Raw genomic sequence first — 14,507 nt, forward strand, 5'->3', positions numbered from 1 at the left:
ACACCTGCAGGTTCTTTTTGATTCGTGCTGTCTACCTTTGTAACTGTTGTTCTTACTTTCCCTTCCACCTTGTTTCTCCATTTTCTTCTGTTCTCTCTGTTGGTCTGTATCAAAGTCTAATGATGGAAGATATGACTTGGTCCCCAAAATTGGGTGCAGTTCATTTCGTGCTTCAGTGAAAGGCTGGCTCTTTATGTCTTTTGCTAGCCTGTGTGTTTAGGTTGGAAAGTCAATCCTCGATTTTAAATGTGATTTGTTTTAAGTGATAAGAGCCCAATTACCACATTACTTGTCAAGTCAACAATGTAACTTTGAAAAATGTCTGAAAGTTGCAGGTTCCTTTCTGTAATATTGCAATGCAGACAGCACAGTCTGTCCAGTCTGTAAATCCTTAAAATATGGCGTCCTGGTGGATTAAAATAACAGTGTCCATACAGGCGAGCCAGTGTGGATTAAAAAATATTTTCTTTACCTCTTTACCTACTCCCGCCTCTCTTACAGCCACCAACAATAGCTATTTCAGAATGTTGTTTTGTTTGGTGATGTCTGGTTGAGCGTTCAGAGGTTTTGTGACACCATTTGCTACAGGATGGCCGTTCTAACCTCAGATCTTTTGTGAAACCATTTATTACCAAATGGCCGTTGTAAGCTCAGATCTTTTGTGGGATCATTCACCGGATGGCCATCTAAGCTCAGATCTTCGGTGACATTATTCACAGGATGCCTGCTCTAAGCTCAGAATATTTGTGAAACCACGCACCACCGGATGGCCATTTTAAGCTCAGATCTTTTGTGACATCATTCACTGGATGTCCGTTCTCAGCTCAGATCTTTTCAATCAATCAATCAATCAATCAATGCATTTATAGAGCGCGCTACTCACCCGAGAGGGTCTCAAGGCGCTGTGGAGGAGGGGTGGGTTACTGCTGCTCGAAAAGCCATGTTTTGAGGCGCTTCCTGAAGGCGAGATGGTCCTGGAACCATTCGCTGGCTGGCCATCCTAAGCTCAGATTTTTTGTTACACCATTTGCCACCAGATGGCAAATCTCAGCTCAGGACTTTTGCGATACCATTCATCCCCAGATGGCCTTTCTAAGCTAAGATCTTTTGTGACACCATTCACAACCGGATGGCCGTTCTCAGCTCAGATCTTTTATGACAACATTCACCAGATGGCCATTCTAAGCTCAGACCTTTTGTGACACCATTTGCCAGGTGGCCGTTCTAAGCTCAGATCTTTTGTGTCATCATTCACGGATGCTGTTCTAAGCTCACATCTTTTGTGACACCATTCACTGGATGGCCATTCTCAGCTCAGATCTTTTGTGACAACATTCACCAGATGGCCATTCTAAGCTCAGACCTTTTGTGACACCATTTGCCAGGTGGCCGTTCTAAGCTTAGATCATTTTGACACCATTCAGTCCCGGATGGCCGTTCTAAGCTCAGATCTTCTGTGACATCAATCACCAAATGGCTGTTCTAAGCTCACATTTTTTGTGACACCATTCACCAGATGGCCATTCTAAGCTCAGATCTTTTGTGACACCATTCACCAGATGGCCATTCTAAGCTCAGACCTTTTATGACACCATTCACCAAATGGCTGTTCTAAGTTCTGGTCTTTTGTGACACCTTTCACCACCGGATAGCCCTCCTCAGCTCAGATCTTTTATGAAACCATTCGCTGGATGGCCGTTCTCAGCTCAGATATTTTGTGACACCATTCACCACCGGATGACAATTCTAAGCTCAGATCTTTTGTGACATCATTCACCTGATGGCCGTTCTAAGCTCACATCTTTTATGATACCATTCGCCGGGTGGCCGTTCTAAGCTCAGATCTTTTGTGCCATCATTCACCGAATGGGCGTTGTCAGCTTAGATCTTTTGTGACATCATTCACCCTATGGCCATTTTAAGCTCCGATCTTTTGTGACATCATTCACCTGATGGCCGTTCTAAGCTCACATCTTTTGTGATACCATTCACTGGATGGATGTTCTAAGCTCAGATCTATTTGTGACACCAATCTCTGGGTGACCGTTCTAAACTTCGCCCCCCTGATAAAAAAAAGCCTCTCCAAAACGAGCGTCGTACCTGTCCCTTTAAGAGCCTCTCTGTCACGAGCCATCGGGTTGCCTGGGAAGAAGTGACAAACATGACGTTCTGGACTGCAGCGCGCGGCAGGTAGTAAGTACTTCCGCTCTGTCCGACCCTTTCTTAAATCCCCGCTTAGTTATTCGTCGAGTTGCTTAAAGTGATTTCTGCAGCACACCTGCGCTGTTGGGAGCTTTGTGCGCAGTGTGGTGATTCGATGCAGAAAGCTGCACGTCGCTTTACTCGGGGGTGTTTTGTTTGTTATATAGTATGTGTCTGACATATATAATGGCATTTTTCTACAGACCACATCTAGGGATGTTCCAGATACATATGCCAGTAATTGGGCCGTTGAGACTGTTCAGCCGGGATTTTTTTCAGGTCAGGTTGGTACTTTTACTAAGTGTCAAACAGGTGGAGACTCCCTGATTTGGAGGGCAGTCTTCCTCGTTGGGTGAGTTTTCTTAATCGTGGTTGTGACCGACGTGTTAGATTGACGTCCGCCCACTGAATATGCCCAAAGAAGTCTAGGATTTCGCAGTTTCTCCCTGACATTTCTTTAAACACACTCGTAAAGGGTAGTGCGCCCAAAATGACTGGTGCAGACCTTCAATTCCCCCTAAAATAATTTACACATTCTAGAGGGAATGGTAAGGCGGCGCTCCGTTTAACCTCATTGTAGAGAAGGCTGACGTAGGGGCACTGAGTGGTTGCTCCTGGAGTACAGCACGCGCGAGATTAGTCGGGGGCGCGGTGCAGAAGAGTGTATTTTGTGTGCACCCTCCATTTCCGACAGATCAGCTCTAAAAACTGATTTCGGGAAGCCCCAGGCTGCTTTACTACCTCATTGACGTAATCCGTTGATTCAATAATGCTCATGGGTCATGGCAATGCGCAGCATGGCAGCGAGAGACCCACCGAATACGCAGACTGAATGCGTCAAGGAGTGCCGCCTGGGTCTGGCATGCTGCCAGCAGTATCACGTGGCTGCTCCATCTTCACCAATGTGACTTGGTAAACCATAGAACTAATCCATATACCAAGCTGCTGCTCCGAATAACATGGCACAACTCCTCTGACCTCCTGGTCAGCGTCTGTTCGCCCTCCTCTGTGCAGCTCCACCTGTTGCTGCTGCTTCTGCCTCTGCTGTGTTTCTGAGAGCATGCCTGACTCTCAGTTCAAGGTCCACCTCCACCCGCAGGCTCCCGCCTGCGCCTCATCCCTGGTGGCCTAGTGGCCATCTGCATGTAATTATCTTGCTTTCTCTCACTTTTTGCTATTTTTCTGTCATCTTCAATTTTTTCTTTTCTTTCTTTATTGTCTCTTTCTCTCTCCTTCAGCCTTTCACTCTCCCCACGTTTCAAAGGCAAGCCTATCCACCTCTGGACCCCAACCCAGCGCCATCCTCTGATCTTCCATCACTACAACGCAGAGACCCTCCATACGCTGAACACAGGATGATCCACTGCCTGCCATCATGCATCACCCAGAGATACCCATGGACCATTCTCCTGCCTCCACTGCCACCACACCCTCACCCTAAAGCAAGCATCCGACCCTCCCACCGCTGAGTCATCTAACACAACTTGCAGCGTCTCAGTTGCATCCTCCTCAACATTTGCTTTCTCCACAAACATGTCATAGAACTCTGGGACCTACTGAACTCCATCCGCCGGGACATCGCCTTCCTCACTGAAACTTGGACAAACCCAGCATGTGCACCGGACATCACCATCGCCATCCCCAGCGACTATAAACTGCTCCTCAAAGACCAGCCTTCTCGCTCAGGTGGCACCTTGGCCATTGTACACAAATCCTCCCTCCGCTTGACAACCAACGCAGAGGAACATTCCCCCCTAATTGAGCGCCTTCACTTCCAGATACACACCACTCCCAAGGCAACCTTCCGTGGCACCCTCATCTACAGGCCTCCCGGCCTCGTCCAGCCTTCAGCGACTCCATCGTAGGCATCATCTCTCATGCTCTCCCCTCCTCAAACTACTTCCTCCTCGACAACCTCAACTACCACATTAACAACGGCAATGACACCAACACCGCCTCCCTGCTCAACAACCTTGCCACAACAAGACTAAAGCAACTGGTCACCTCACCAACACACATTGCTGGACACATGCTCAACGCCATCTTCTCCACTAGCAACAACATCACCGTTGACAACACCTCCACACTTCACTGGACTGCCCAGCACTGCATCCATTTCACTATCACCTCACTGACGGCCCACCTCCACACACTCCGAGCCCCAAGCAGAAAATAGAACCGTATCACTGAGGAACAGCTCTCCAACACCCTCAGCAAGTCCCCCCCACTGCAGATGCCAACATTTCAGTACAGAAGTTCCACCAATGGATCTCCGAATGCACCAACACCCTAGCACCTCTCCATAAGATCTCAGCAAAACACCACCACTAGAAGGCCAGCTGATTCTCCCCCTCCAGGTGCACCTGCAGATGACTAGAGAAAAGATGGAGGAACAGCAAGTCCCTGGAAGATTTCAAGGCCTTCAAAACGGCCACCAAATCACCACCTCAGCAGATTCACCAGGAAAGGTGCCCTGCAGGACCTTATCAGTGCCACTGCTCACAACACCAAAGAGCGCTTCACCATGGTCAAAGAGTTTGCCAATCCTCAATCAGAAACTGCAAACATCCCTCCATCTCAAGACCTCTGCAAGAGGCTAGCCAACTTCTTCCACTGGAAAATCAAAGACATATACGGCAGCTTAGGATCCCAAGACCCTTTGAGCCCTCTAAAAACCGCCTAGATCCAACCCATTGAACCATCACAGACCCTGGACCACCCTCACCACAGACGAGACCCGCACCATCATGAGCAGCATCATTTCCAGAGCCCCTATGGCCTCCTGTCCTCACCACATGTTCAACAAGGCCAACACATCCATCACACCTGAGCTCCGACACACCCTGAACTGCTTCAACAAGCACTAGCCTCCATACCCTCATACGAAAGGCATCAGTGGGTGGAAGATACTTCGCCTACCTCACGGCAAAGAGCTGGAACACCCTGCCCCTGCACCTCAAGCAGTTACCATCACTGAATCAATTCAGGAAGGACTTTATAACCAGGATCTTCAACTGAAGCTCAGAGGACTACCCCACCTAGCGTCTTGAGACCCTTATAGGTGAGTAGTTGCGCTTTATAAACCCTGATTTGATTTAATTTCCCCACTCAGTTGAGCCAGACCATTTCTCAGTATACCATGCTGCCTCTCTGTATACCAGTGGTTCCCAAACTTTTTTGACCCGTGTCTCCCTTGTCCTATTGGCCCATGGCCTCAGCTCCCCATTATGTTACTTTTGTTTTTTGGCAAATGGGAGGATGTAAGCCCGGCCCAGGGAGTACTTCCACTTTTTTCCCTGAAAGTAATTGAGATGAAGATATTATAATCATAGCTGGTGGCTTGTTTAGCCGTATGCACCTCCCTCGGTTTCACAGCACAGGAGACTTATTGCCTTACACTTCAGCTGAAGCATTTTAACTGTCAGAATTAACCATCTGGGATGGTTGTGTTTCCACAAAAAGTAGGGTAACTGTTTTTCTAAAATTAAAAAAGTATGGGCAGGTCATGAGAATCACAGGACATTGAACCAAGGCCAAAACTCAAACTTGGTTCCCTTGTTTCAAAGTCAGCAGAGTTGGCTGTAACCTCACATTCTCTCCACTTATCTTTTGGCTTACGGACAGTCAAGGTGAAAAGCACCACGGATTCGTAGTGTACCCTTGCAATTATACCAAAGTTCTTCAGCTTACTACAATGTCCTGCACGGCTCAGCCTGGTCAACGGTGAAAGAAGCCAGGAAGGTTCCTAGTTAAGACACCTGATACCTCCCATACTGACAGTAGTACTGTATATACCTCACATGTGCCATATAAATTACCTCCTCATATCCCGCCATTCGTTCACTGACAGACTTCAAGTCTTTACCAGATGACTGCACCTGTTCCCCGGAGTATGCTGCAGGCTCTACCAGAGTCAGTACAGGGACCTGGTTAGCGGACTCTTTGTTGATGTTGACGAGCAGACTTACACCAACAAGAACCACCAGACCTCCATACTAAGACAAGAGCAGGCGCATTGCCTCCAACGGGGTCATCATGAGTGACACCCTGGGAAGCATGCATCGTCTAACATCATCTGAGGTTTTACATTAGAGACATCTGCTCAGTGTTAATTTACAAGACAGAAACGAAAGCAAAATCATTTAACAAGTTGTGCACTTTTCAGGTATAGCTTTCCTCAAAAGATCATGCTGTTCGAAAAGAACATGCTGTTTAAGATTCCTTTTCATGTTCTTAGAAGCCTGTGAAAAATAATGCAGTGATAGATATAGTTTTCTAATTAGAATGCAAAGGCCACAAATGGAACTTATCAACAATTTCACAAGTAATAATACATACATTTAATAAATGTGTCATGAGGGATTAGGAGAAGAAAGCATTAAATGGAGTAAGCTGGTTTTTGGAGTTTGTTATAATTGCAGTTGGCTTTGGCAGGTTGGCTGGAGAATTGTCAGCTAACACTGGCAGTGTGATAGAGCCTAGTTGATCCCAGAAAATGTTACCTCAGTGATTCCTGATTTCAAAGTCTGTATTTATGATTGAAAACCTGTCGCAAACTTATCAGTATGTTTTTAAATGTATTTGTTTTATATACAGTCAAGTTTGCCTGGCAAAAATTAAGTTGAAGTTTGTACCAAAAATTCTGCATTGTTGGATGAACTCAGCCTAAGCTATCACTGACGTCCTCAGGTCTGCTAGTTTGACCCTGTAAGTGCTCTCTTTTAGACATGTGTTGTGTGGTGTCTGACTTTCCAAAGTGTAATATTTTGGTACTGGCGCATTAGCTGTAAACTCTCAAGGTACAGCCTGAAGGACTTTAAATATTTAGAAAGCCATGCCGGATTCTATGCATAACTGAGTCAAAGGCGAGCAGCCTTTTCCAGTTATTGTGCTTGATAATAATGCATGGGTGAAAAGATCAAAACATAAATACTTTACAATTTCATTGCTGAGTTTCACTGTAGCCACGTCCTTTCTCTCTGAGGTTTTACATTAGAGACATCTGCACGGTGTTCATTCATATGACAGAAATGAAAGGAAAATCATTTTAACAAACTCTGCACTTTTCAGGTATAGCTTTCTTCAAAAGATCTGAAGGGGAGCCAGGGCCCTGACTCTTTCCAATTGCACCTGCCTTTTTTGGGGAAGTTCTGTGTTATATTTCCTAGAATGCTATTTGTGATGTCACACAAGGAGAATGCTGTCTGATCTGCACACGAGGGAGAGTGCAGCAATCTGTAAGCTTGGATCACGGCGCCCCTGGCTTGTTTTGAAGGCGCCCCAGGGTGCCACGGCGCACAGATTGGGAACCGCTGCTGTATACCATAGTGCTGCTCTGTATACTATGCTGATGCTCACTATACCGTGCTGCTCCTCTGCATACCATAGCGCTGCTCAGTATACCAAGCTGCTGCCCTGTATACTATAGCGCTGCTCAGCATACCAAGCTGGTGCCCTGTATACCATAGCACTGCTCAATATACCATGCTGCTGCTTTTGGATGTACAGGTGTGTTGCTCGGTGTGCTCATCAGTGCTGCTCAGTGGGGCGGAATGGTGCGCAGGTCAGTCAGTGTTCCCTGGCTTGTCCTTTGCGACCCCTGGCACTGCCTTTGCGACCCCTGGCTACAGAGATAGAACATTCAGTGCCAGGAACAGTGGAAGCTCGTCCTTTTGGACGTCAGTTGGGGCTCCACTCTTTGTTTTCTGTCAATTTTTTTTATCTCACTAATAGTGAATAATATCATATTATTCAGTGTAATAACAATGGAGCACAAGTAGCTAGAATATGTTCTTCCATGGCTGCTGAGGTGTGCTTATGTAAGAGAGAGTGAAGGTAAGTGTGAATTTGGGTGTATGTGTGTGAAAGTGGAGGTCAAAGTGCGTGTGATGTCACTTCCGCTACCTCTGGCATTTTGGTGAATTGACGTCCATATTCTGCTCTGACATACCACAGCGTTGCCAACTAAATGAAACAGCTTTCTAAACCCCATAGACAATATTCAGAGATTCAGAGTGCTGTGTAAAACACAAGACCCTTACTGTACCTTGAGCCTGATGTCATAATTAATTTTATTGTGTAAAATTACCAAAAAACATAAAACTCAAATTGTATCTTTTAAAAAGAAAATACAGGCTGTATCACCTTATGCAATGAAACATTCTTTTATACATTAAATTTAGACTCTCCCCAACAAAAATAGCGGCAACACATAAAGACACAATTGATGAACAAGAATGTCTCTGTTTGGAAAGTATCATTGCATAATTTGTGATTCTTCCTTGATCCAAATATTACGCATAGTATTAACAGTAGTCTCTTCTAGAGAGTCTGTGCAGCATATCAGTGGTTCGCAGGCTTCTGGTATACCCTCTTCACGACTAACCCAGTGGTATGCATAGTTTCAACAGTGGTTAATGTCTACAAATTCAACACAGCGTTTTAATGGTTCACAATCTTTATTTTCTTCTGGACTCATGCTGTGATATGTATAGTATTAACAGTAGTCAATTTCTACAGAGTCGAAACAGCGTTTCGGTGGTTCTCAGTCTCTACAGCCACCTTCTTCAGGGCTAACGCAGTTTTATGCATACTTTTAATAAGTGGCAATTTCTGCAAAGTTGACGCAGTGTTTCAGTAGGTCTTAGTGTTTAAAACAAAAATATATATATATTGACCGTATTTATGCAGCATCCTTACTCTTTCATGATATCACTAAAAGGGAATCAAATGATGGATATTAATAACAAACATAATTATCTAATTTCATATGAACTGTGGAAAAGAAGAGAGATGATTTAGTAACAGTCTAATTCCCACTTCATTCATCCTGTCCTTTGACATTGAAGTAATACTTTTGTGCAGGCGTTGTACCCAGGTCCCTCTTCTGTCTGCCAGCTCCTGTTTTCTGTTCAACCCCAAAATCTTTCCAATATCCTTGTCCCGTTAGCACTTCTTAAAATGGGTAGCACCATTGGTTAGGCCTCACATCAAATGCTGTTTGTTTACCTCGGAATTATGTAAACTGCATTTAAGTGCTTCACTTACCATCTCCCCTACTGTTGTGGTTCTCTCACCTGGGGTCACACCACTTACCATCTCTCTTACTGTTCTGCGCTGCCCCTCAGGACACACTTCTTGGTGCCATAACCCATAGGAATCTAGGAGCAAGGCCTCTAGTTTCTGAGGATGAGAGAGTCCAAGACACTCATTACTCAAAATGTTGCTTTTGTACGTTTTGTTTTCCAAAAACCCCACCCAGTTATAGACACAAAGCTATGAGTGTTTGCAGATAGATATTGAAAACACAGATTATTGTGTGTGTTGAGGTCATGGTTTAGGATTATGCTATTTAATCCATTGATCGCCTGTTAATTGGTTTGTGGACCTATTTGCTTGCTCCCATTAAGGAGCTTATACATAGATTATCACTATATTCATTCCAGGGTGAGTATGCTACGTATATGGATGTTTCACATGCTTTCATGTATGCTTTAGTATTCGCTAGAACTCTGAATATGTTAGGGCTTTAGGTATAGAAGGCATCGTCTCTATACAAAATATATAGAAAGCAAAAATATGTACTTAGTGTCCTGCTATTCTTGCCCGCTCTCCTTGTTTTATGCCTTTGAATAAAGAGACTACCTGGCATCCCACCACCTATCCTCACCTTCCTCAGCAAACCCCCTTTAGACGTTATAACAAGCACACCTAGCATAAAGACACTCTTCCCACCTCCCTCTGACCACACCAGTGAAAGGCAGGGAAGAACATGACTCGTCACCCCCCTCCCGCGGGTCATCAGAAACTCGGACTAGGGGTGTGGGTGTTGAAGCCTACAGAAACTTGAAATAGTGGTGTTGGTGCCGAAGACCGCAGAAACTCAAAATAGGAGTGTGGAAGACCTAATTAACTTGAAACAGGGGCGTGGGTGTGGAAGACCTCATTAACTCGAAATAGGGGTGTGGGTGTGGAAGACCTCATTAACTCGAAATAGGGGCGTGGGTGTGAAAACCTCAGAAACTCGAAATAGGGGCGTGGGTGTGGAAGACCTCAGAAACTCGAAATAGGGGTGTGGGTGTGGAAGACCGCAGAAACTCGAAATAGGGGCGGGGTGTGGAAGACCTCATTAACTCGAAATAGGGGCGTGGGTGTGGAAGACCTCAGAAACTCGAAATAGGGGCGTGGGTGTGGAAGACCTCAGAAACTCGAAATGGGGGCGTGGGTGTGGAAGACCTCATTAACTCGAAATAGGGGCGTGGGTGTGGAAGACCTCAGAAACTCAAAATAGGGGCGTGGGTGTGGAAGACCTCAGAAACTCGAAATAGGGGCGTGGGTGTGGAAGACCTCAGAAACTCGAAATGGGGGCGTGGGTGTGGAAGACCTCCTTAACTCGAAATAGGGGCGTGGGTGTGGAAGACCTCAGAAACTCGAAATAGGGGCGTGGGTGTGGAAGACCTCATTAACTCAAAATAGGGGCGTGGGTGTGGAAGACCTCAGAAACTCGAAATAGGGGCATGGGTGTGGAAAACCTCAGAAACTCGAAATAGGGGTGTGGGTGTGGAAGACCTCAGAAACTCGAAATAGGGGTGTGGGTGTGAAAAACTTCAGAAACTCGAAATAGGGGTGCGGGTGTGGAAGACCTCAGAAACTCGAAATAGGGGCGTGGGTGTGGAAGACCTCATTAACTCGAAATAGGGGCGTGGGTGTGGAAAACCTCAGAAACTCGAAATAGGGGTGTGGGTGTGGAAGACCTCATTAACTCGAAATAGGGGCGTGGGTGTGAAAACCTCAGAAACTCGAAATAGGGGCGTGGGTGTGGAAGACCTCAGAAACTCGAAATAGGGGCGTGGGTGTGGAAGACCGCAGAAACTCGAAATAGGGGCGTGGGTGTGGAAAACCTCAGAAACTCGAAATAGGGGCGTGGGTGTGGAAGACCTCAGAAACTCGAAATAGGGGCGTGGGTGTGGAAGACCTCAGAAACTCGAAATGGGGGTGTGGGGCGTGGGTGTGGAAGACCTCAGAAACTCGAAATAGGGGCGTGGGTGTGGAAAACCTCAGAAACTCGAAATAGGGGCATGGGTGTGGAAGACCTCAGAAACTCGAAATGGGGGCGTGGGTGTGGAAGACCTCAGAAACTCGAAATGGGGGCGTGGGTGTGGAAAACCTCAGAAACTCGAGGGAGGGGCAAGGTGGGGAAGGCAGCCCTGCATCATCCGCCATTCCACCTCCTTGGAATGCCCGGAGACCAGAGGAAGTGGTGCGTCAGCGTTCCACCTTCCACCTCTTACTCCAATGTGACATAGATTAGTTGAGGGACAAGACTCCATTTGACTTGGTAAACACGGTTGTAACGAGATCATACTTGACCTAATCTAAACTAGAGTCAAGGATTTTATCAGCATTATCAGCAGATGTGGCTCTCAGACAGTTATCAAGGCCTCGGAGATACATTTATTGCTACATTATCATGACTGTCTCCAGTAATGCATTCTTCCGCGTGTATCAGCTAAAGATGTCACATCAGGCCTACGTTACTCCTCAAACTCGCAGCAAAATATGTCCGACGAGATTGGGGAAGTGTTCCCACTGTCAGCAGGACAGGGCAGATTTCCATCACGTGGTTTGGGTGTGTCCGGTGATCAGAGAATACTGGAAAAGGTGCTGGAGGCTCTGTCACGGGTTCGGGGGGTGGGGGTTGACTGTCGCCTGGCACGTTGCTAATTGGGGTTGCGCCCCCCATGTAAAAAAGTGTAAACTCAATTTCAAGTTTGCATCCCTTTTATTAGTACTGGCCAAGTGTAGAAAAAGGATACATTGGATACAACCCCCTCCCCGCACATCTGGTACAAAGATGCATCGGAATGGTCCCTAGCAGAAGAAATTGAACCTAAAAATGTCACAAACATTCCATTCCTCACAAACTTGATACCATCTAACTTAGTGGGTGCCTGGCTATGCAGGCAATCAGATCACAAAATGTACTATACATGGGTTTTCTACTCACAGTGCATATGCATGTTACTGTAAAGCAAGAAAGGATTAATTTGCCTAATAAAGCCCTCATGTTTGAGTAACATCTGGGCAAGTTTATTAAATACAGGCCCAGCAAAGACAGTCTACCCCAGCAGTAAACAAAGATCAAACAAGACTGAATGTGACAATTACAAGTCTTGGCAAATAAACATCTGTTATTGTCAACACCTGCAGTGATCCTTTCAAGGTTATTAGCAAACAAGGAAATGAGACATTATCCACATTTTCAAAACACACAGGAGTAGTGCTTTTCTCTTTAAGAGGAAAACAGCTTGTAGAAAGTAAAAGAAGCATGTAACGGGGACTAGTCTCATCTATCATGGTGACTTATGTGTGCCACAGAAAAGACATTGGATCCGCATTCAATCAGAAAATAAATTAAAAAAATACTGCAATATTTCCTATATTTATCGGGCCAGTTCTCAGGGGGCTCAAGAGCAAGCGGTATAGCTGTTGTCCTTAGAATCATAGGATCCAGGTTCTGCATGCTCACAGCATAGATATTCTTTCGACTTTGGTTTTCAGGAGGCAGCAAGGTCGAACAGTCAAGGCTGACTCTTGTGGTGAAACACTTAGTTCAGAGAGCGCAGCATCCCCAACAATAACTATATTGTCCAACCACCGTAATTCTTGGAAACGTATAAGACTTTATTTACAGTAAAGGAAGTAAAATTAATTACTTCCCAAAGTCATAGGGCCTGATTACAAGTTTGGCGGTCTGACCGTCAGACCGCCAAACCTGTGGGGATGAGGTCGTCGTCAAGCTGACGGCCTCACCCCTGTCGTATTACAATGTTTCTACCGGGCTAAGGGAGCCGAGGCCAACGCCATTGCACTGTCTGCATAGGGTGCTGGCTGGAATGGTCATGAACAGTGCAGGGTCCCCCCTGTGGCTCCCAGCACTGGCTTTCCCCCAGCCTTTTCATGGTGGGGACCACAGCCATGAAAAGGCTGGTGGAAAGTGGAGTTGTGATCAACATGGCGGCACTCAACTCAGCGCCACCATGGCTCACCACAACTTCAACCGCCTCCAACCTGTCGGGATCTATGATCCTGGTGGGGGTGGTGGTTTCTTGGCAGTCTGACCGCCAGGATCGTAACCTGGTGGTCGAACCGCCAGCAGTGCAGCTTTCTGACTGCCACCGTGGGTTTGCCAGACTCGTAATCAGGCCCTTAGTCTTTACTCACAGGTAAGTATCTCAGATACTTTGTGTCTCAATGTATGTCTCCCAAAAGCTTGCATAAACTCCAGACAGAGCTTCATTTACACACCTGTAAATATAGTCAAGTGCAGCATTGTTTTTTGACAATTGCAATTGGATTGATTATTTAATTTGTGTTTGGTAGGTGTAAGAAATTGGATTGTTGGATGACCGGGGGGTGAGTGCCAGAAATCAAGAAAGACTTACTATGGATATGTGGTGGTGCCAGCTCGGGACAAAGTCATAATTTCAGGCCAACAACGATGGAGTGCAGGCTGACTACATAGACTCAGGCCTGCTGAGCAAAGTTTGCGAAGTGCTGTTATGGTCTGAATCGAAGATACACTGCACAGCCGAAGCAATGCATCAGCTCCGAGATGCTGCAAGGCTACAGAGCAAAGTCCTGTGTCATTGTTGAGAAGCCTGTCGACAAGAGCTTGCAATGTGAAGTCCAGCATAGAGGGTGTGTTGCACAATCTTTCTGGGGGGCTGCAAGGCTGTGATGCAGAGTCTGGCATTGTAAATGAGGCTGCCATCTACAAGGGGTGTGAGGGCTAGCACCAAGGATGCGTCCTGCAGTTCTGATGAGGCGGCGGGCTGTGCTGCGATGTGGGTCTTTGTGATGGTGGATATCAATGTAGTGGTGGCGATTTGTTGATTCTGCTCGGGGTTGTGCACACAGCAGAGGAGATGTATTGGTTCTGATGGAACTGGCAGAACATCACCTCCAAGGTTCCAGGATTATATCGGGCACCACTTGTTAGGGTAGACTCACAGATGGCAGAGTTGAGGTAATTTCTGAGATCACTGAGGTTCAAGTCAGAAGCCCAGACAACTAGCCTTTGACGTCACTCTGCCTTCCTACGTAGGTTAGCACAGCAGGGCAGCAGTCCTTCAGAGCAGCAGCACAGCAGCAAGAACTGCACTGACGTCTGGTAGAGAATCGTATCCTGTACAAGACATTTTGTACTATGCATAAGGCCCCCTATGCGGTAAGGCCAATTGATAATAAAGCCATGTTCCATTGGTATGTTCCTGATAGAGATCTCTGCTCAGAACACACTAACT

General features: G+C 46.2%; 1 protein-coding gene across 2 annotated transcripts in view; it reads left to right on the forward strand.

Moving 5' to 3' along the window:
- Positions 1-2,135: 2,135 nt before the first annotated feature.
- The window catches only part of LOC138287591 (uncharacterized), a 65,809-nt gene continuing 53,437 nt past the window's right edge, over positions 2,136-14,507 (forward strand). The window contains exon 1 of one of the 2 annotated variants that reach the window (XM_069228157.1): positions 2,136-2,193. The gene's annotated coding sequence lies outside the window, so the exon portion shown is untranslated. The remainder of the gene's footprint in view (positions 2,194-14,507) is intronic. The other variant, XM_069228158.1, reaches the window with a different exon arrangement.

This window comes from Pleurodeles waltl, chromosome 4_1 (assembly GCF_031143425.1).
Source record: "Pleurodeles waltl isolate 20211129_DDA chromosome 4_1, aPleWal1.hap1.20221129, whole genome shotgun sequence".
Classification (NCBI taxonomy): domain Eukaryota; kingdom Metazoa; phylum Chordata; class Amphibia; order Caudata; family Salamandridae; genus Pleurodeles; species Pleurodeles waltl.